A 23,113-nucleotide genomic window follows, 5' to 3' on the forward strand; every position below is an offset into this window, starting at 1 on the left:
GCATTGATGGGATAAGAAAGGACATTTGAAACAACTTCCTTTGTGTTTATGGGGCTCTGGAGGTTTAGAAACATATTTCATTTTTTCTAAGAAATGTACTCTGATACAAAATTTACAAAAAAAATGTACCACAAAGATGGATAATTGCTTTCATTCATTTAATAAATTTTTTTGTATGCCAGAAACAGAAATCTTACCTAGAACTTTGACTTATGGGTATTGTACATCAGCCAACACAAACACTTTGAGTCTTAAGTCATTTCCTAAGTAATCCCATCAAAACTGCACCTCATGTAGGAATCATTTCTAGCTTTTCTGACATTGATCCGAATTTTTATTGGAATACTTTCAGTGACGAGAAATTCATTGCTTTGCAAACAAACAGAAAACAAAACAATTCCACTCTTAGACAACTACAATTATTAGGGATATTCTTCTTATGATAAATCTAAATCCTCTCTTGCATTATCACTATTGTTCCTTATTTTATTTTCTGGAGTGTTGTATAACAAATCTGTTTCATCTTTTACGTGATGACATTTTAACTGCTTGAAGACAGATACGTTGTTCCTTCCTCATCTTCTCTGTTTTAGATTAAATGTCTCCATGTCTTATTAGTATGGAATGATAAAAAAAAAAAGCTTCTGATTAGAAAAGCAGCTTTATAGTCTTCACACCACAACACAAATTTTAAAAATACATTGGTATCTTTAAAGTTAGCCTTTGTGATTTTTGTCATTCAGGAGTCATTTTGAAAGTTATGCCATGTGCTGATTTATACTTTTTAGAGTCTGCTTTTATTTGAGTTGCAAAAGCATATCCTTTACCATTGAGTGCACCTCACTCCCGGCTGTTACATGCATAGAAGGACAAATGTGTATGTCATATTGCATTTGGAAATTTGAAGAGGAGGATATTTCTGGAACTATCCCTTGAAACCGTTAAATGCCTATTCTACATATAGTAAGTGTGTTACAGTTTAATTTTGTTTGAGTAAAAGATTGGTCATTGTTTACATCCCCAGCGTTTGTATTGGTTCACACATCACATCAATCCCAGAAAAGTAATTACCCTTCCTTAGGCCAAGAAAACTTGATAAATTGTAAAAGCCTTCCAGGGAAGCCCTCCCATCACCCAGCTGCGGTAATAAATCAACTAGGCAATCCCACCTAGAAGTCACTTCATTACTGAGTGTGCACTGAGAAAATGACTTTTGATATTAGCATTGCTTACTTGGGAGGTAATGGATATTATAATGATAGGAAAAATGTGACCTTAAATATCGCCTCCATGATGTGTAATTGGCATTTAAAAAATAATAATTTTCAATAATATACTTGGATCTTTTTTACTTCATTCTGGATGCTGATAAAAGCATTTTTTCTAGCCTCTGTGACCGTAAAGCTGAAAGGCGACCTCATGCTTGGAGTCTCTGGCTGTGGGAGGTCTTTCCTGCATGCGGGGCTTCCTCCAGCATCCTTTTCCCGCACCTCCTCAGTACTATTCTGCTCATGATCCCTGTGCCCGAGAACACCTAGCTCTCTGACTTCCCTGTCTGCTTCTTGTGCTCCTGCAAAAATCTCAACCCAGTTTATCATGAATGCCTTTCCATTGATTTTCAAACAAAACACAGAATCATTACAGTGGTCTCAAAGATTCTGCATGACCTAACTCCATCTTTACCTCTAAGGTAACTCTCTCAGTAGAGCACCATACATGTGAAATGTTTCTCTCATTGCAACAATTCAGAAAGTGAACGATATCAACATGACTTAGCAGTGGTGAGCAAAGCTTCACCACTTGGATGAGGTGGTATCTGACAGGTTTCTCCACTAAGCAATTACTGTATTCCCTTTGCGTCTCTGTTCTTCGGAGGCAAGCCACTAAGGGCAACCCACACATAAGGGAAGAGGAATTAAGTTTAATCTCCTGAAGGGGGTGGATTGACACATACTGTTTGTAATTCTTCTGTAAGGAGTATTTGTCCCTTCTCATTTATTTTTGTTTAATCATTTCTTTACATCAGTATGGATTCATGAATATTTATTTTATTCTTTGAGTATAATCCAAGACTTTTTAAAACTTTCGTTGCTCAAATTATACCAGCTTTGGTGATTGGAAGGTCTTTCAAGCTGTTTTTGTCCACTTGGATGGGATTATCTGTCTTTTATTTTAAGCCTTTTGTCAGACACAGGCATTGTCAATATCATGCTCCTTGTCTATGGCTTGTCTTTTTACACTCTTAAAGATGTATTTAATTAAGAAAAGTTCTTAATTTTAATTAATCCCAATTTATACACCTATTTAAGATTATTTTTAATCTAGGAAACTAGCTATAGGAGGAAACTTCTGTAATCTACAAAAGGATATCTACAAAAGACCCCAACAACTTTCATACTTAATGGTCAAATATTAAAACCTGCCAAAGTTAGAAACAAGAAAAGAAGGTCCATTATCACCACTTACATTTAACATTGTACTGCATCCTGCCCAGGAGAAAAAGAAAGAAAATATATCACAGTTGGAAAAGAAGAAATTAACGTGCCATTACTCACAGATGACATGTTTATGCATGTAGAAAAGCTAAAAGGATCCACAAACAATTTAATAAAAATAATGTGTATACAACAATATTGCTGATTAGAAAGTCAATATATAAAAATCAACTTTATATGGTAATAACAAACATCTGGAAAATAAAATTTTAAACACCGTTTACAAGAGAATCAAAAGTAAAGTAAAAAATGTTCATGACATCAACAGTGAACCCTTAAAAACACAACTTCGAAAGAAAGATTATCTAAATAAGTGGAGATACACACCACGTTCATGGGTTGAAAAAATCAATATTGTTAAAAAGTCAGTTTTCTCAATATTGACGCAAAGATTCAATGCAATCCTAATCAAAATCCCAGAAGAACTGTTTTGTAAAAATTGGCAGGCTGATTTTAAACTTTATATGTGAATGAGAAAGAACTAGAATAGCCAAGCCAATGCTAATAAACAATAAAGCTGGAGAATATGGAACCCTGATATCAATACAGTGTAATGATGGGCAAGGGTAGATACATAGACTAATGTAATAGAGTCTAAAAGAGTTCCAAACGTGCACACTCACCAGATTTATGACAAAGGCTCCACTGTAATTAATTAGGGAAAGAATGATCTTTTCAATAAATAGTAATCCATTAATTAGATAGGAAAAGAATCTTAATCTCTCCACCTTACATGATACATAAAATTAATTTGAGAAAAATCAGAGATCTAAATAGAAAAGATAATAATGTTTCTAAAGGAAAACAGAATAGCATCATGATTTTGGGAAAGAAAAATTTTTCCAAAACAGCACTGCAAAAGCACTAACCATGAAATTAATACATTTTTTTCAGTTCCTTTTCTGAAAAATTTATCTCAAGAAACACTTTCCCTTTACTCTCTGAATATTGTATATCATGAACTCATTTTTGGCAATTCTTTTTCCATTTGTTTAGAACTCAACCTTTTACTTAAAACTGTAAAATGAAAAGGTTTGACTAAATACTACTTAATATCTCTTTTTACCTCTAGTACACTATTATCCCAATATATTGAAGAAGATTATTTTTCCCAAGGTATTTAATTTTTAAATACAAGATTACAAAGTGATATTTAAATAACAGTTTCAGTTGTAAAATCCTGCGTGCTTTTGAACGACTGAGAGCCCCTGTGAATAACAGCCATACTTGTCAAGTGCCAGCAAACTTCCTAGTCACAGGCAAAGGACATCTCTGTTGCATATTCCTGCTCCAGGTGAGATGTTCCCAATATCAAGACATTAGTGCAGCTACTGAAATTGCCAAGTGTCTCCCAACAACGAAACAAAATAGTCCTAAGATACATTTAGTACAAAGCCTAATTATAGGATACTATGGGTCTATAACTATCATCATTCGAAGAGTTAAAGCACTTTACCTAAATTGTTGCTTTCTTTTTTCCTCATAAGAAATTGATTCAGAATAACTGGAAGACTTCACTGAGGTGATTATACAAAAAGCAATCCAAAATTATATATATATTTGCATGCTACACATATGTTTCCAGCTGCTAGTATCTCCATAAACTACATATAAAAAACAGAGATATAAAAGGGATGGAAAACAGAAATGTACTTAACTTCGCTCCTTGGCATTTGAACACGGGCAACAAACTAGGATTCCGATACAATATGATCTCCAGTAACATGTGGAAGCTAATACCCATACATACATATACAGAAACTATAAAACTCTGAAGACTTTTAATTTTTTATACCTTTGTTTTCAATGAGGGTGTGTATTTGTGTTAAAGGAAACAGATATCTTTATGGATTTGAAAAGGATATTGGGGCAATATCATTTTTAGACAAAATTTTAAAATAGTATCCATTGATTATTTCTGATTATAAAAGTAATGCATGTTCAATGAAGACAATTTGAAAAATAGGGAGGAGTGAAGAGCCAACTTTCATGCTATCCTCCAGAGATAACCATGTTAGCATATCAGTATATTATATATCCTTCTAGTCTTTTTTCTTTAGGCATGATTTTAAATGAAAAGATAAAAAATAGGTATGTTAAGTCTCTGAGAAAGCTAAAAAAAAAAGCAGAGTCGAGGGGTGATTTGTAAAATTCCATTCAGGAATAAACTGAATAGCATTATAAACCATTTTCATTTCCTATAAAAAAATCTCATATACTGCATGCAGTTTGGAAATCATTTGCATTTAAAATTGCAAAATGATAGAAACTGAATTATTCGAACTTATTTTTTTAAGAATCACTTCAACATGAGGAAATCGAACTTTTTCAACAGAAAATGATGAAGCGGGGCCAGACCCGTGGCCAAGTGGTTAAGTTCATGAGCTCCGCTTTGGCGGCCCAGGGTTTCACTGGTTCGGATCCTGGGCGCGGACATGGAACCGCTCGTCAGGCCACGTTGAGGCAGCGTCCCACATGCCACAACTAGAAGGACTTGCAACTAAGATATACAACTATGTACCACAGGGGATTTGGGCAGATAAAGCAGGAAAAAAAAAAAAAAGATGAAGTGATCCCTTGTGTTGGCGACCTAATGCATCTGCTCTTTGTCCTTTGACATCTTTGTGACACATTCATCTCTCCTCTACTCCTTCAAAGTGTTCTAGCTGTGTAAGATTCTACTTCCTGCTCTGAGTCTCTAGACTTGAGACCGTGGACCCGCTAAAGGCTCCTTAAGTCTGACTTTCTGAGATATGAACACTCCTCGCTTTCCCACTTCCTTGGGGCTCCAGAGTTATTTCACTCTATGTTCTCAGGCTCTGCCCATCACATGTCTCTTGAAGCCATTTGGCCTCATTGGAGGGTTGAGTCCAAGTTCACCAACCTTCCCCTCAACGCCCACCTTGCAAGCTCTAACCCGAAAATGAGAAGCCTATAGTCCCTAATTGACCTAACACCTCCATGTGTCCCAGAAGCCAGTCCAATAACCACAGCACGACTCTCCCAGGCTCAATTTTTCCAATTCTCATAGTCCCAGGTTCCATACACATCGATGCATGACCACAGTTTTGAATAAACAAGGTCACACCACGTTCTTCCCGCTTCAGTGATAATTTCAGACACAGCCTTAAAAAACAGTTAGGTGCCTTCTCACCAAAGAAGGCAACAACCACAACTCTGATCGTGCGGCTGTATGCTCTTCTGAACTCACGTCTTTCTCATTTTTCATTTCCAACTTTAATGACAACAGCTTCACTGCTGCCGCAATACAGCTATTGAGGTAACCATCAGCAAGTGGCCTCCAGCAAATGCTTTGTTAAACAGGACCCACTTCTCCACTCCCTCCAGCTTTTTATTTAAGAGTATTGTTACAGCAGCATCTGGCAGAAATACCTCATCAGGGAGTTTAGAGTATCAACAATTTTAACGTATGTCCACCCCACTCTCATTTCCACTGGCTGAAACTCTTGTTCTCTTGGGAACGTGCCTGGTATTGTACATCGATTCCTCCCTCTTCTGGAGGAGAGTTCCCCTATTTCAAGTGTCAGGTACCATCTGCCACTGTTGGCCACCTTTACAATTTCGAAATTGCTGAGAAATAGAGCATAAAAGCCAGGCAGGCTAGGTTGAAATGGAAAGCCCTGGGGCCTGTGCCTCAGCTGGGACTGTAATAGCTGATGATGCAAGAAAGTTTTCCTTACAAAATATTAACCATAATATGCTCATGACACTTTGCATGACCACATGTAATACAACGAGGATGTCAGAGATTGAAACCATGAACCTTGACAGAATCTTTGAACTTTATCAAGAGATAGAGCCAGAACGTGGGGGACCTAATCTTGGCTGGAGGCCTGGATCCCCATCACAGTAACACCATGAGCAAATGAACTAGAATGGGAAATTTTGTCAGACACACTTAATTTCCCCTAGGATAACGGATGGCTTCTAGTGGCACCGGGCCAGACTCCTGGAGCCCTCAGAGAGTTGTAGGCTGTGCAGCATCTGATGACACCAATACTTCAGGCTCCGTGAATTGAAACTATGGCTCTCTCAATAAATTTTCCTTTCCTCCCTCTCAGCTATATGAGAAGCGCGATTGAAAGGCCACATTTTTAGATGTGCACCATCTGGATGTAAAAAACTGTAGTTGCCAACATCAGGGAGACAGGTCCATCTCCTTAGGAGTGCCTGATAATAACTTAGCACATGAAGGTGTAAATGAGAAGATAAGTGGATTTATGAGTTCTTAATAGGGTACATGATTATTTTAATTCTAGTCTATTACAAAAATGGTTTGAAGTGATTTACATTATTACATATATTATAGCACGTTTTTAAAAAATAAATATAGATTGGGCTAAGGGAAAAAGTGAAGCCAATGAATGCACGACTTAATTTCCTCTGCAGTAATTAGAAAAAAGGTAGATTTGACTCGAAGTGCCCTAGCATACGAAGAACAAAGAAACAGACGCTTGAAATAAGCACAACTTTTTTTCTGATACTGGACAGTATCATTTAATTTAAATTAATTTAAATTTTAGACCCTCATAAAGAAGACTTTTGGAATTTATTGAACCATATCCTCAAAAATATTGCTAAAACAAATGCAAAAGTAATTTGCCAATATTTTTTTTAAAACATCAATTTATGCCAATGGCACGAAACCAAAGCATCATTTGATAAGAACAAGTCAACTATGAGCTTACACAAGGCAGTCTAGATACTGATACGGTTGTTTGATCCAAGAATAAAATTTAAACTAGAAAAATAAAGAGCCACTCAGCTCAAAGAAGGACCAGGAAATACTATCACCTAATTAACGCCTTTAATAATAAAGACCTCAAAGCAGACAGACAAACAAATGCGCACACACATAGGATGATGCTACTGGCTTAGGAGAGCATTCTTCAGACAAAAAGGCAGTTTTACATGCTGTTGACTGTCTCATAGGTTAACTTCTAAGGATTGAAAAAGTTAAAGCAGAATGAAAAAGAATGGAAAAGGAAAGGCGCATGAATTATCAAACAGAGGACTACAGAACCATTTTAACTCAATAGTTTCATCTTTTAAGTAAAATAAAAATAATTAACTGTGAATGTTATTGGGCGCAGACCCTTATGAAAACACATTAGGGGATAAATATTTGTGTTCCCCATAATATACAGTAGATTTGACATGCTACACCAGAACTGCTCTTAACCAACCTCCACTTAAGTGACTCACCAGAAACCAATGCTCTCAATTACTACTGTAAAAACATTCTGATTGATGTCTCTGGTATATTTGAATGCTCATGGCTATATTATCTTCTCTCCCGTTGAGTTGCTTACTCTAAAGCGTTGCTCCCAAACCTGATTACAACAGTTGAACTTGTAATTGCAATCAATTGACTAAATATTACAAAAATCAATAACCTATGAATACAAAAAGAAAGACATTTCTATGAAAACCAAATCGAATGCTCTAGAAAGTACTACAAAGCTGAGTTGCTAAAAATAATTATTCTCCAGGGGTCGGCTCCCTGGCCGAGTGGTTAAGTTCGCATCCTCCGCTGCGGCAGCCCAGGGTTCGGATCCTGGGCGCGGACATGGCACCGCTCATCAGGCCACGTTGAGGCAGCGTCCCATATCCCACAACTAGAATGACCTGCAACTAAGATATACAATTATGGGGGGCGGGGGGGGGAAGGTTGGGAAATAAAGCAGAAAAAAAAATATTGGCAACAGTTGTTAGCCCACGTGCCAATCCTTAAAAAAAAAAAAAAAAGGAAGATTGGCAACAGTTATTAGCCTAGGTGCCAATCTTTAAAAAAAAAAAAAAAAAAGAGTGGGTCATCTTTAAGACCTTCTCCTTCTTAAAAAAAAAAATTTTTAAAATAATAATTATTCTCCAGTGAAGCACGGGAAAGGCAACTATGAAATACCAGGAGGAGAAAAGCTAAAATCTTGAAGGCCTCTGCACTCAGATTAGATCACAAACTCCTTGAATTCCCAACTCCTTTTTAAGAAACTAGAAGGGGAAATTCTTAATAATGCTCTACGTAGTTTACGTTAAAAAAAAAAGTGTCACTCCAATCAATGGCTCCTAGGCCATGTATCTGAACGTTCTTTTTTTAATTTCCCACTTGTTGTCCCTCCACAGATGCCTCACAGTTCTACTCTTCCTATCTGCGTTTTAAAGAACACACTTCTCCAAAAGCTGAGATTACTACATACCCCCGGGTAACTTTGCTCCCAGACAGGACAGGTTTCTCCGAGTCGCACAGGACCACGTGCTGGGAAGGGCCATATGCTGGGTTTGAGGCTCTGCTACCTTGTCTGAAAATAACCTTATCTTTGAACTTGAATTTTGCAGTGAAGTCAAATGGTACAATGGAACTCGGCGGAGGTGAGGAGATACGCCGGCTGGAAGCTCACACAGGCGGCTTTGGTCCAGGAGCAGACTGCACATGCGCAGGATCAAGCCCATGGGCACAGCCTGCTGCGCCTGCGCAGACAGTTGATCTGGCACAGAGGTGTGGGTCTTGGAGCCCTCTGGGATGCTGTGGGGCCTCAAGGAGGTTGCCCAGCCCACGTCAGGACCTGGGGCCAGACTGGTGGCAGAATTGGCAGCATTAGCCCCTGCTGTGGGAGCAGTGCATGGGGCCCCAGGACACACGGTGGTGCCGGGTGCCCATCTCTCTCTGCACTCTGTTGCGGCAACAGCTGCACAACCACCGTCTTTCCAGCCTGAGCACCTGATCGGGAACTACCAGCACTCAGGCTGCAAAATTTGTCAGTAAATTATTACAAAATAAAAGTGTATGCCTCGGGGCCAGCCCAGTGGCACAGTGGTTAAGTTTGCACGTTCCGCTTTGGCGGCCGGGGTTCGCAGGTTCGGATCCCGGGTGCAGACATGGCACCACTTGGCACGCGATGCTGTAGCAGGCGTCCCACATACAAAAGTAGAGGGAGATGGGCACGGATGTTAGCTCAGGGCCAGTCTTCCTCAGCAAAAAGAGGAGGATTGGCAGCAGATGTTAGCTTCAACATCCCCATAAAGCATATCAGGAAGTTACCAGAATCTTTTTAAACAGTTTAGAATTTCTGGTTTTGAAAACTAGTGCAACACAGCAAAGCAAGCATCTGCAAGCTTAGAAATAGAAATTAAACTTAAAGAGCATAGCATTCAATGGAAAAGAACACTATTTTCATCTGAAGCTTCAGATAAACCAGTTATTAATAAGGAAGACAAATTTGTCTTCCTTATATTTGAAGCTATAGAGTAAAATGCATAAACAGGCATTTTGAATTATATACAAAGCATGAAGCCTTTTTCAGTTTTTCATACAACCCACACAAATTTCAAAAAATGTCAGAGGAAACAATTTATACTTAAAAGCAAATTCAGATTTGCACAAAACTGATTTTCACAGAGTTAAATCTTTTTAGAAAAATTATTCGATGAGCATTATCAACTCTAAATATACTAAAATTTATATGTGAAATGATTAATCAAAAAGAGATCCCAATGTTGTCACAGCTTACAAAATACTCTTAACAGCTATAGTAATATTTGCATCAGCAGAAAGATCCCTTTCAAATTTAAAAAGGATAAAAAATTATTTGCAACCTTGCATTTGCCAGGAACAACTGATGCCACTTTCAACTTTTTGAAAACAAAGTTACAATGATCTAATAAATTAATTTCCAGAAAAGTGAGTTAGAAAAATCACGTGATCAATCAAGATATCACATTATTATAGAATTATTTACTATGTTACAATATTTACTATTACAACAATAAAAGTCTTTTTACATTTGTAAGCCTATACTGTTACTCATGTATCACTGTTACATGTATTATAAGTAATAAAATATTTTAAACAGCAAAATTTATATTTCAGTATTTAGTGGCACTTTCCCCCTGGTTTTTGAATAAGAGGTCCAGCATTTTCATTTCATATTGGGCCTCATAATTTATGACACTAGTCTTACCATAGAAGTTTGCTTTTTGAATTTCATAATATTAGTTGAGATCTTTTGACCACAATTTATCTCAAAAAGAAAAAGGTAGCCTTTAGTAATGTTTTACCAGGTTTATTAGAAAGAAATCTTGATGCTTTAAGTATCTCTCTTAAGAAATGGAGGGATTTTTTTTAAACAATGGACTCATCAAAATTTCTCCTTTTTTAAAAAAAATATTGGCACCTGAGCTAACGTCTTATGCCAGTCTTGGTTTCTTCTTCTTCTTCTTCTCCCCAAAGCCCCCCAGTACATAGTTGTATATTCTAGTTATAGATCCTTCTAGTCGTGCTACATGGGATGCTACCTCAGTCTGACTTGATGAGCGGTGCCATGTCTGCACCCAGGATCCAAACAGGTGAAACCCTGGGCCGCTAAAGTGGAGCGCAGGAACTTAATTACTCAGCCAGAGGGCCAGCCCCTAAAATTCCTCCTATCTTAAAAGCCATGGACGTTTCTTTGGAGATTTTCCGTCTTCAACCATCATTGACAATAACTTCATGAAAACTGTCTATTGGCAGGAGTGAGGAAAGTAGTTATGTATTGCTGAAGTAAAGACCCTTGGGAAGAAAGCCTTTTAAAAATCTGGTATCCTGACGGAATTCTTCAGGTTCCTATGGGAGAAAAGAAAATTAGTCAAAGTGCTTTATTGAATCCACAAGAATTTTCCCAAGTAGTGAGCCTTTTGTCTGCACCTTAACTTGTAAGAAGGCCTGCTTTGTTAGAGCCAAAGAGAAAAGTGTTAATCCGATAAAGGAGCTAAAAATACTAAACCCTGGCAGCTTCCCCAGGGCCTCTGAAAAAATGATTGACAGGGCAAACAACTAACTTCATACGGAAAAATTTTGAAATACAAAGTCAGCACACTGCTTACTTAGGCTCTCAGGCCACAGGCAGCAAGAAGCAGCAGTGTTGTTACTGCCCGAGGTGGGTCATCTGCTCGCCGCTAGACATACCAACAGTCAGGAGGCAAGGTAATGGGAGAGAAAGGGTTTCTTTATTACAGCTTGCTGGCAAGAGGGATGATGGCCCACTAATGTCCAAAAGAACCATCTTACAGAACAAAGACTACAGGCCAGTTATATTAGGGGCTGGTTTCTGGGTGCGGGAGGCAGCTGGTCTCTGGGTGGGGGCAGACATCTGGTCTTAGTTCCCGATAGTCTTTTTGTTTTACTGTGTTTGCATCAGAGACCAGAAAATGCCCTATACCCTGACCTTTCAGTTGTCCTGGGTGATGGCTATCAGGGTAGACTCTCTCCCAGGGGTGATCACATTCCTAAGGAATGCAAAAGAACAAAGTTATGATCTTAAAGCAGCAGGGAGGGGCCACAAAATCTACAGAGCGTGTCTGGGACAGTTCATCATAGGTCGTTTAAAGTTACAATATGGTTTCTTTTCTACAATATGGCTTCCCTTATGTCAACCTTGTCTTGAGCTGGTATTAGTGTCTCTCTGGGCTGCCTCAGCCCTCCCGGTTGCCGAGTTCAGGACAGGCTCTGCCTTCTTCCTGCATTTCCAGTGATGGAGCTGTCTCAGGAGTTGTGGCACGTCAGCAGGCCCTTCCCGTGTAAAGGGTAGTCAGATGCTGCTCTGATCCGTTCGTGTTCGTTGGTCAAAATATTTTCATTCTTCAACATTATCATATGAAAGTATAAAGTTCCAGATCTTTCCCTCTTGGCAAGGTCATTACAGGAGACAACAGTTGCTTAAAAAACAAAACAAAACAAAAAAAACCCTGGTTTACTTGTAAGACTTAATTGCTTTTCCTTTAGCAGGTCAAGTTCATTCCTGATCTGAGTTTTTGCTCCTAAGGAAGTAAAACTTCTACAAAAATCTATGGAGAGGTTTTGACCTACAAACTCATTTCTGAGACTTAAGTGCAACAGGAATCAGACAAACCCATTAATTTCACATATTTGGCGAATGTACATTCTCACCAGCTCTGCTGTAGAAACTTTCACTCCGTCACATGCAAAGCCGCTTCCAAATTTTCTATTTTAACTATCTTTTGTTATTAAATATTGTTGTTTTAGAGCTTATTATTTAAAATGTACCATGGTCTGGGTATTGAAAAGAGAATCCTGTTCTCTGAGACTTTAAAATTAAAGCAATCTTTTAGCACAAAAAGTCCATTATCTGAGTTACTGTCCTTTGTGAGTTTATGTCTTAAAGAGTTTTTAGAAACAAAGCCCAGTATCTTAGTCCTTGGGCAACATTTTACTCTCCCTCCTCAGCCCTGCCAGGGCACATTTTTATGAATGTTACAAGCAAAAGAATTCTTCTCTAGAACTGGTTACAGGCTTTTACTGGAAAGGAAAGAAATCTAATATTTATTATCATATAATAAGTCAATTTCGTAATAATATCCCCATATAAAGAAGAGCAAATTATGGCAAGAAGAACTTGTATAATTTATTTCAAACCACGAAGTGGAAGAGTCAGAATTTGAAATGAATTTGTGCCTTCCATTGCTGCATCTCTACCGTCTTCCTGGATAATAATAAGCACATTATATAATAAAATAAAATAATTAACAGAGATGACTAATCTTCATATGGAAAACTGTAATAATATATTAATATCAATAGAAGCTCTTTCCATACATATTATAAAAAAGGGGTAAGTAACAAGTAGGAGTGGGGTTACATGTTCTAAGCCCTACTTTGGGGATTTTATATCCTATACACTATTTTCCATACTTAAAAGAAAGTGAAATATTTGACACAAGAACATAAGATGACTTGAGAAGCACATACAAGACTTGAGGGAAACACTGGCTCGTTGAAACTTCTGGTGTTTCTCAAACTTTAAAACTACCTACAGAGCTTTTCAATAATTCACATTTCTTATTCCCACTCCTGCAGTAAGTCTGCATTTTGAAAAATCCCTGGAAGATGATCGTAGTGGAGGTGGTCCATGGAACACACTTGGAGAAACACCAACCTAGAAATTTAATTAAGGAAGTGGAATAGAACAGAAATAATGGTGAAAATATGGCAACAAAGGAGCTCTCAATTTTCAGACACCCAAATAGAAACCTAGTCTTAAATCCCCATTGTGAGCCACAAGTAATAAAAATTGCATTATTGCAACCTTCCTTTGAATAACAAATAAGCTATGAATAGTAAATACGCCTATTTTAAGGTTTTGAATTCCCGTTCATAACTGGAATGAGATAATCCTCACATAACTAGTACTATGAATGTCAGATTATTTACCTTGATGAATTTCTCCCTATTAAAACTCTTTCTTGGGGCCAGCCCCGTGACTGAGTGGTCAAGTTCCAGCGCTCTGCTTCAGAGGCCCAGGGTATCACCAGTTTGGATCTTAAGCGGGGACCTAGCACTGCTCATCAGGCCATGCTGAGGTGGTGTCCCACGTGGCAGAACTAGAAGGACCTGCAACTGAAATATACAACTATGTACTGTGGGGCTTTGGGGAGAAGAAGAAGAAGAAGAAAAGATTGGCAATAGATGTTAGCTCAGGGCCAATCTTTAAAAACAAAAACCTCTTTCTTACTCTAAGACAGGAGAAAGCAATCCCAGGTATGTCTGTCATTTGGTTTTTACCAACTAGCACAGTATCATTTATTGAACGTTATTTGGTGGTGGGCTCTAGTCTGAGCATTTGAAGTACATTCTCTAATTTAATCTTCTCAATCACCCATTAAGTTTGTGGTTATTAGCATTCTCAATTTGTAAATTAAGGAACTGAGGTAGAGAGGGGTTAAATAAATCAGCCAACATTGCAATCAAGATTAATGGATACTATGTTGATCAATGCTTTTAACTATACAACCCAAAAAGGGATCCCAACCATTTTTTCCCATCACTTTGTCCCAGGTTACTGGGTGCCTCCCTCTTGATACCACACAGAGATAACTCTGACACCCCAAAAGAGGCATATTCCCATTGCCTCATCAGATGTTCCCCAGGCTCTCTCTCTACATTCTAATTCAGAGCACCAGACACAAGGCACCCCGAGTGTCACGGAAACAGGAATTTAGTTCGGGGAGGAATGTCTTGGCTTGCTCCAGAATCTCATATTGTGTAATTTTAGCCACTTTCAGCCCTGTCTACTTTCCAGCATCAAGTTTGTTCAATTTCCCCACAGTTGTACGACTCATCGTCCCAATGCGTCACTTCTACTCCTGCTTCATGTAGACTTTTCTTCACAGGGTGGCCAGAAGAACCCTTGAAAATAAATCAAATCACATTACTTCCTTGCTGCAAATCTTTTAATGGCTTTCTATCACCGTCAGAACAACTCCAAATCTAAATCTTTCCCATGACCTGCAAGACCCACCGTGAACTGACCCCTGGCGATCACTTTGACATAATTTCCTACTCCTTCCTCCTGATCCACAGGGTTCCATCCCACCTGTTGATGGAACATGCCAAGCATCTTCCTTTCCAGGACATGTACACCTGCTGTTCCCTCTTTGGAAGATTTCTTCCTCACACACTTGCATGACTTGTTCCTTCACGTCATTTGGGTCCCTGCTCAATATCACTTCCTCAGAGAGGCACTTTCTGAGCATCTCCTAGTAACTTCGTATTTCCCACACTGTCTTTTTTTCCTTCCTACAACTTACCATTGCCTTAAGTCGTATTGTACTGTTTTTGATAATTTATTACCTGTCTCCCCAATTAGAATGTAAGCTCCGTTAAGGCAGTATTCCAATTTTGAGAATATTTAAAAGTTTCCCAGATGTTTCAAATTCACAGTCAAGTTTGAGAACCATTTCTCTAAAGGAAAGTAGGGAATTCAACCTTGCTTTGAGCAGTTATTCCTACCAAAAGTCATTGATGAGAAAGAGAGGCCAGAGGTTCTGGATAGCAGGTGGTCCTCATAGTAAAGAAGCTGTTAGCATTGAGATTCTGGGAGATCAGTTTACTTGAAACTGGACCCAAATCAACAAAGAGATCTGGGGAGTAAGGCCCAGGCTGCCAAGAGGAGCAAAGTTAAGAGCAAGGCAGAATGCCAAAGCCTTGGTCAAGGGGGCTGACATGAAAGGGAACAAGGGTGCACAACGGGCCGTGAGGCAGGAATAAGGGGAAGTTTGCATCTGATGAACATGTACATGCATAAAGGCAGACAAAGGGGCTCTGGAAATTCAGCTAGCTTCTGCCCTCACCCGCTGAGGGAGAAAGATTTGTAAGGCACCAGCTTTCTAAGGAATTCCAAAATTAGTCATCGTTGGTCCTTCTTATAAGCTCAGACTCTGGAGTTCCACCTTAGAAATCCTGATTTCCTGACTATGGGATAAGAGAAGGACTCTCCAGCTTTACAGGTGCCCAGGATGAGTCTGAAGTATGTGGTTTCGGGGACACAGTTGGAGAAGTCACATCCTTGGTGGCATCTAATAGGCGGAGCTGAGCAGGCAGGAAAGACGCCTGTGGCTACACACAGCTGGATAGGAGCTAATAAGTTGGATCTGGTGGTGTGGATCTGAGGTTGATCTCCAGTCTGTAGCCAAAAAGTTGTCCAGAGACCTTCAAGAGTCTCAGCCATGACTCCTCTTCTACTCTGGACTTGGGTCAGCTTGTGCCATTGCCAATCTCAAGCTCTGATTCCCTGTTTGGCATGAAGCAAGTGGCCTCAGATCTTCCCCAAGAAGTAAGAGGAGGGAAAATCATGTCCCCTGAGATAGCTCCACCTTGATGAGTGGCCTCGCTCCTTCCTAATAAACAGAAAAGAGTATTAGCTGCATTGTGCACCCCCCCACACACACTCTAACCACCACTGGACCTAGTGTCTACCAACTAACTCTGGAAATACTCAAATACAAGTAACATCTTGCAGTCACGGGGCCAGCCAGAAGTGAGAGAACGTGAGCGTATCTGGCTCTGGCAGGCCAGTACTCAGAGAAAGGTGAGACGCGACGGGCCCTGACAGAATATTTTCCTCAAGAAAGGAGTAAACTTTACAGTAAACCATAAGAAACATTGTGAGCCTGTGCCCAGGCAACACATCAGCATCTCCAGGTAGGACCTGTTCTGATCAGCTAGAAAATGTACCAGCTGCCAGGACCATCCAGAGCCATGTCCTGGCATCTCAAACATCCATTTTGTGGGGAGAGCAGGCCCTGAACAGTGTTTGTGTAGAGTCTCCCACTGCCTCAGTAATTTCTGCCCACACTTGGGCACCAGCATACCCCTCCAGTATTTTCTCTACACCATCCTCAATGTGAAATAGGGAGAACTTGCCTCAGGCGTTTAGGTCCATCCCCTCCAGCCCCCTCAGGCCTGCGACCCACCAATAGAACGTCCTTCACCTCGTCAGGGCCACCAAGGGCTTCTGAGCAGCCAGCATCACCAAAGCCAGACTGGGCACATGGAGACAGAAAGAGTTGGGGACCCTTGTTACCCTTTTGGCTCTACCCAGAATGGCGTAACATGACCCTAGCTTAGGAGCTGGTTCCTCTGGGAAAACAGGCTCATTTGTTTCATTTAAAAAATAGGTTTTCCTCCTCAGGGTGAAGTAAGCCTTCCTCTGTGTTCATAGGTAGAGGGAGGGTGACTCCCTCACCGCTGAGGGGCTCATGTGCAGCTCCTGTGCCATCTCCTCAGCCCCCTCACCAGATCTAATTCTTACATCTTTAAAAGGCTCACAGGCTTTCCCGGGACACAAGAGATAAACTCCTTGGAGTCCTTTACAGCCTCCATTTTCCTATTATTTTCTCTTTATCTAGGGATTTGGGAGTCTTTGGATTGTCATTACTAAATTCAGCTCAGGATTTCACCTGATTTTCATCTTAAATTCCTCAAACAGCTTTATCTGTGCAGAGAGAGTGTATAAAAATGACACAAAAGGCATCCAGATCACTTGCTGATCAAGGAGATAATTTGCCAAAAGTGAAATTCTATAAATAATTTGTCAAATGTGGACATCTTTCTATCTGTTCATGGCTTACGAAAACCCCTCAGCTTTTCTTTCTGAGCAAAAGCTACCAACATTCATCAAAAGCCAATTCATTTTCAAGGTGTGATCATTTCTGAACCATAATGCCAGTGGTTTTCTTCCTGAAAATGAGCCTGGAATCTCATCCCACATACAGTGGCCTCAGAGGAGGTAGACCAGGGGCTATGAAGTATCTTGCAAGACACATGAGGAACCACAGCCAAATTTGGCCTCATTCTCCTAAGAACACGAGTGTTGTGTTCAACTGTCTCATTCATAGCCATGTAGGTAAAAGCACATTTCAATGTTGAAAGTCCATCTTAACTAGTCACCGGCTCTCTGACCATGCCTTTACTAAAATCAACAAATAGATCATGCACAGCAACACAGGTAAAGCCTTGTCTGCAGCCTAGCACACAGTAAGTGTTTAGATATATGTATTACCCTTCCGTTTTCTTATAATTTGTATCAATTCTATTTGACATATCTATTTGCTATATTTCTACCGAAGAGGAATTCAGTTTCCTGTCTTGTGGTTTCAATCAAATTTTGAGAAAAGTAAAAATATACACAAATTCACTAGCTGTTAATCTTACTGCTGTAATCATCATCATCATCATCCATTCCATGTTAATCATGTATCCTAAAAAACTTTTCATTGGAAACTCAACTTTTCCCCAGAACTTCCTTTCCTTTTTATAAAGCCTTGGGTAGTGTTTTTAATCAATACCACAAGTAAAATCTCAGCTTTCTGCGGTCCTTGATATTTCAGGAGTCTTTGACAAATTCACCACATTCCCAGTGACTGTTTCCTTCCCCAACGTTATTCAGAAATGCCAATTAGTTTTCTCTGAAATCCAGCTGTCTGATAGAAACTTGTGAATATCTTAGTTTCCCTGGCGATCACACAAGGAGATTAAATAAGGTCTCCAGAGAATTCGTGTTACCTCTAGCTTTTGGTCAACCAAAGATGTCCTCCTGGGAACCTATTAAAAACCCAAAGTGTTCAAGTCCAGAGCTCAGCTAGCTACCTGATAACAAATGGCAGTTACTTCCCAGCCCGTCTAGTGCTTGCCCTGTAATCTGAATTCCTTCCTACACAGAACAGCATTTTTCCTGCAGCCTCATCTTATTGCTCCCTTGCAACTTCAAGAAGGGGCTGTGTTTTCCTTCAGCACCTCCTTGGACCAATTTGAAGGCTGACATTATGACTCTTCCCTTTGTCTCTCCAAATAACGATTTTCAAAGCCACTTGTTTCATTTCACATTTGACATGAAAAGAAAAGCAAGTGCTATCGAAAAAAACCTGTTGGACAGGTAATAAACACCATGACTCATTAAATCCAGACAGAGTTTCCCAAAGCTTTCCCAAGTCTGAGCAGTTAGATGCAGTAAAACAACTTGACTGTCTTTAACCAGCCTTGATTGTTGTCTAATAGTGCAAGACACTCCTCAGACTCCCTGGTTACATTACACAGGAAGATGCATTAAATGCATCCTATATTTTGGATGTCTGGTAACCTCTAAAATGGTGGCACCTTTGGTCATGTAAAAAGAACCTGCATCTTATGTGTTACCCATAAAACAGTCTCAGTAATTGCAAAGTGCTCATCATGGACAGGCGGGAACCGAAGATTCCTTCCCCCGGGCCACTGTGGCTTTGGAAATGCAGCTCTGCCTTCCTGGCCTTGTACTTAATCTCTTCTGACAATTGTCATGACTTGTAGTAGGTCATCACAGCACACCTTCACACCACAGTGAGTACTCTTACCTGTTGTTGACACTATTTTGCTGTAGACAGCAGGGAGTAAGCACACTATAATTTCAAAAACTAGACATACATAAAGTTTGGAAAGTCTAGCCATTAAGGTCACATCTTATTGGTTCCTTCATGCCTTTGGAGTGGATCTCTGAAGGAACGAGTTTATTTTTCTTAGCCGGGAATCGTTTTTATCTGGCTCCCCCAGAAGAATTCCTGGTTTGAATTTGCACTCCTTCAGATGCCCAAGAAATCTATTCTCATTCTCATTTTAAACTAATCCTTCTTTTTTGGTTCCTCTTTGTTCATATCATTTTAGAAATCTCATATCATGTGGCATTTAGCAGATGCTCAATAAATATGTGTTGAATGAGCAAGGACCCATAAGGGCCATTAAATAGCAGGCATGAACAAAAGATTGGGTCAGTCACATACCTTGAAGAAAGTAAAATTCTCATTTTGTGCAAGACACAAACAAAGACTAATACAATGGTGATTTTAAGTGATACAAGATGTCGGAGAAGAGAAAGATTCAAAGGGAGCCGAAGAATTCTGGAAAGGTTTTATAAAAAGGAATAAATTTAAGCAGAATTCGATCATATTATGAGCAAGTGGAGAGTGCAGAGGAGACAAGAATTCAAGGGAAGAAAAATTCAAGAACTACAGAGAAGCAAAAAATAGTTTGAAAACTAATTCTGTAACTTACTAGGTCTCTAACTTGGGAAACAAGATCTTGTGACCTCGTTTTTCTCATCTCTTAAATAACAACAGTGCTTACGTTGTGAGCAGTTATTAAGATAATTTATGTAAAATTTAACAGTGTCTGATAATAATAACAAATAGTAACCATTATTGTTATCACTGCTATTGTTTTTACTGAGATAGTATTATTAAGACAATGAACACAACCAGCCTGATGGATGAAACGTTTCAAATGGACCACAGAGGAAAATAAAACCAGTGAAGTAACATGACTGTGAAGGTATCTGAATGTAATTGTGAATGCAGAAAATTGATCCTGTAAGCAAGGACTTTATATATCCCTGAAAAAGAAATAAATACTGTTTTCACCTTATTTTTTTTAAAAAAAGAAGTGAACTTTATGGCACTGAACAAAGGAAAAGAATATTACCTTAGCTGAATTCCCGCTAAGTGATTGGTGCTTTGGTGAATATTATCATATTTATTTTCTTATGAGATGGTAGAGAATGAAGCTAGAATGAAAATCCAAGCGTGCATGATCTCAGACCCAATTTCTTTCTAAGATTGAATGCTGCCTCTCTAACTGAAGGCCATTTACTGGATTAAAACCTGTGGCAGATGGTAATAATCTAGAACAGGGATCAGAAAACTACAATACACAGGCCAAATCCTGTTTCTGTAGATAAAATTTTTTTGGAACACAGCCACACCTGCTTGTTCCACATTATCTATGGCAGCTTTTGGACCACAGCACCAGAATTGAATAGTTGCAATAGTCACAGACCTGCAAAGCCTAAAATGTTTAATAACTGATCCTTTACAACAAAAGTTTGCCTACTCTTGGGCTAAAATATACCCTCTAAACCATCTCTCTCCTCTTCTATGCCGTCTCTTACATAATCCAAGCACATTTTCCAGTTTGGTTCGTATTTCACTGTAGAAATCTTGGAGTGTTCCACATTGATATCAAGATACAGTCCAACCTTTCTTGTGTAATAGTCAGATCGTTAACTGTCTCTGACTGCACTTACTTTCCAGCCTTCTTTTTTCACTTTCTCCACATGACCTTCTCACCTGTAGGCTTAGTTCTAATTGTCCTATAGACCCACCATGTCCTCATTCCCCTTCTGCCTGCCTCCGTTCTATCCATCCTTCAAAGCCCAGATCAAACATCATCTCCTTCCAGCAATCCTCCTACCTCAACTTCCCTCCAAACAGTATCCAGCTTCCCTTCTTCCCAACGCATGTATCTTTGTATTATACTTACTTTTACGCATCTCATGTTCCCCTTATTTTACATATCTCATGGTCCCCTGTAAGTTCCTTGAAGGTGTATATTGTGCCACAATCATCTTTACCACTCATACTATTAAGCACCTTACAGATACATAACACATTTTTTAAAAATATATGAGTAGCCACTTGGTTTAAAGAGTAAACAATCTGAGTATATTTCTATTTCATGTAATAAGTAACAAAGTCATAATTATATTAACATAAATATAAAATATAAAGATTTTCACATTCCTAACCTTTAGTCACCATTTCATCTGTACAAGGACTAAGGAAAATTTAGATCTAGCCTCTTGGTGCATTTTATTTTGCCTAGAAATTTCCCCATCATCCTGATAAGGGAAGATGTATCTTTAAAATCACTCATTGTACTGGACCACATATCCTATTGTTCTTCCCAAATAAGACTAAAGACCAAATAATAAGATGATAAGCATGAGGCCATAAGTCATGGTGAAGATTTCCTTTGCAAAACTGTAATAATGTCCATCCTCATTAGTAACGCATTCTTGACTAGAGTCTAAAGCCAATCATCCTTTATTAAAAATATTATTAGTACAAATGAAAAATATGCTGACAAACTCATACTTAATCATCTAACTTCCTCATTTTTCCTGGTGTTTTAGTTAACACTTTGTTAATTATATTCTATGTAAGACTTTATTTTCTTGCATCTAAGATTTCTAAAATTTCATTTCATTTTTGTGATTTTGCTGTTAACAACTACTGAAAACCCAATGTGGCACATTCATTCAGATTCTCACACATTGGCCAAAGGCTTTACATAAAGTGTTCAGGCATTAGAAAACACTGTTAAAAATACACTTATTTTTAGTAAACATCTACACATCTATGGGCCCAGAAAAGTAGACTTTCAAAATTATTTTGCAAGAAAATCTGCTGGTTTCTTCTAGTTCTTCTGGCAAGAAATGGAAATACATTCTTTATTTTAAAATACACACACATGCACACACACATAGATAACTAGGCCTTTTTGGTCAAGAAACCTTTTTTCTGGGAAACGGGTGTAAGAAGACTTTTGAAGGTTTGGAAAAAGGTCTTCCTACACCAGTATAACAGTTAATTTTATGTGTTATCTTGACTAAGCCAAGGGATGCCCAGATATCTAGTTAAACATTATCTCTGGGTGTGTTTGTAACACTGTTTCTGGAAGAAATTAGCATTTGATTTGGTGGACTGAGTAAAGCAGATGGCCCTCGCCAATGTGGGGAGGCTTCAGCCAATCTGTTGAAGGGCCTGAAGAGGACAAAAAGAGGAAGGAAGGTTGAATTCACTCTCTGCCTGACCTCTGAGTTGATACATCAGTCTTCTGCTCTTGGTGCTCCTGGTTCTCAGGTCTTCAGACTTGACCTGGAATCTACACCATTGGCTCTCTGGCTCACAGGCCTTGGAACTACAGCATCAGCCTTCCTGAGTCTCCATCTTTAAGATGGCAGATCATGGAATTTCTCTGCCTCCATAATCATGTGAGCCAGTACCTGGTAATAAATCTCTTTTGATAGATAGATAGATAGATAGATAGATAGATAGATAAAGACAGAGAGAGAGAAAGATATTCTATTGATTCCATTTCTCTGGAGAATCCTAACTAATACACCCGCACCCATCATTTCCCTGATTGTTGGAAAGAAGTAGGTCTATTTACATAGAGGCCCAATGAACTTACTGGGAGACCATGACCCCTCTTTTGAGGTTGGATCTTGTCAGAATAACTCTGTTGAGGTAATACCAGAGATTCCCCAAGGAAAAAGTAGTCAAGGAGGTAGAGTTGGGGAACTTTGGACTCTTGATAAGGTCTGGGCCATGAGACCAGAGACAAGGCTTACCCTAGAGGAGGGCTGTTTGTGTGACTGAGGCCAAGACCCCTCCCAGATGTGGACACCCAGAAGTCCTGGGCATGCCTTGGCGAGATGGTTGTAAATGCAATAAAGATC

At 39.2% G+C, this 23,113-nt stretch overlaps 2 long non-coding RNA genes across 8 annotated transcripts in view; one reads left to right on the forward strand and one right to left on the reverse strand.

Moving 5' to 3' along the window:
• Nucleotides 1-2,624: 2,624 nt before the first annotated feature.
• Nucleotides 2,625-23,113, reverse strand: part of LOC106842021 (uncharacterized) — a 101,417-nt gene continuing 80,928 nt past the window's right edge. For 2 of the 4 annotated variants that reach the window (XR_011506310.1, XR_001400794.3), the window contains one exon: nucleotides 11,482-12,206. This is a non-coding gene — a long non-coding RNA (uncharacterized lncRNA). Of the gene's footprint in view, nucleotides 11,116-11,481; nucleotides 12,207-13,719; nucleotides 13,906-23,113 lie in introns of those variants that run through there. The other 2 variants (XR_011506307.1, XR_011506303.1) reach the window with 2 other exon arrangements.
• LOC123281863 (uncharacterized) overlaps nucleotides 11,123-23,113 on the forward strand; it is a 52,219-nt gene continuing 40,228 nt past the window's right edge. For all 4 annotated transcript variants that reach the window (XR_011506356.1, XR_011506343.1, XR_011506349.1 and 1 more), the window contains exon 1: nucleotides 11,123-11,475. This is a non-coding gene — a long non-coding RNA (uncharacterized lncRNA). The remainder of the gene's footprint in view (nucleotides 11,476-23,113) is intronic.

The sequence above is a fragment of the Equus asinus genome, chromosome 1 (genome assembly GCF_041296235.1).
Source record: "Equus asinus isolate D_3611 breed Donkey chromosome 1, EquAss-T2T_v2, whole genome shotgun sequence".
Classification (NCBI taxonomy): Eukaryota; Metazoa; Chordata; class Mammalia; order Perissodactyla; family Equidae; genus Equus; species Equus asinus.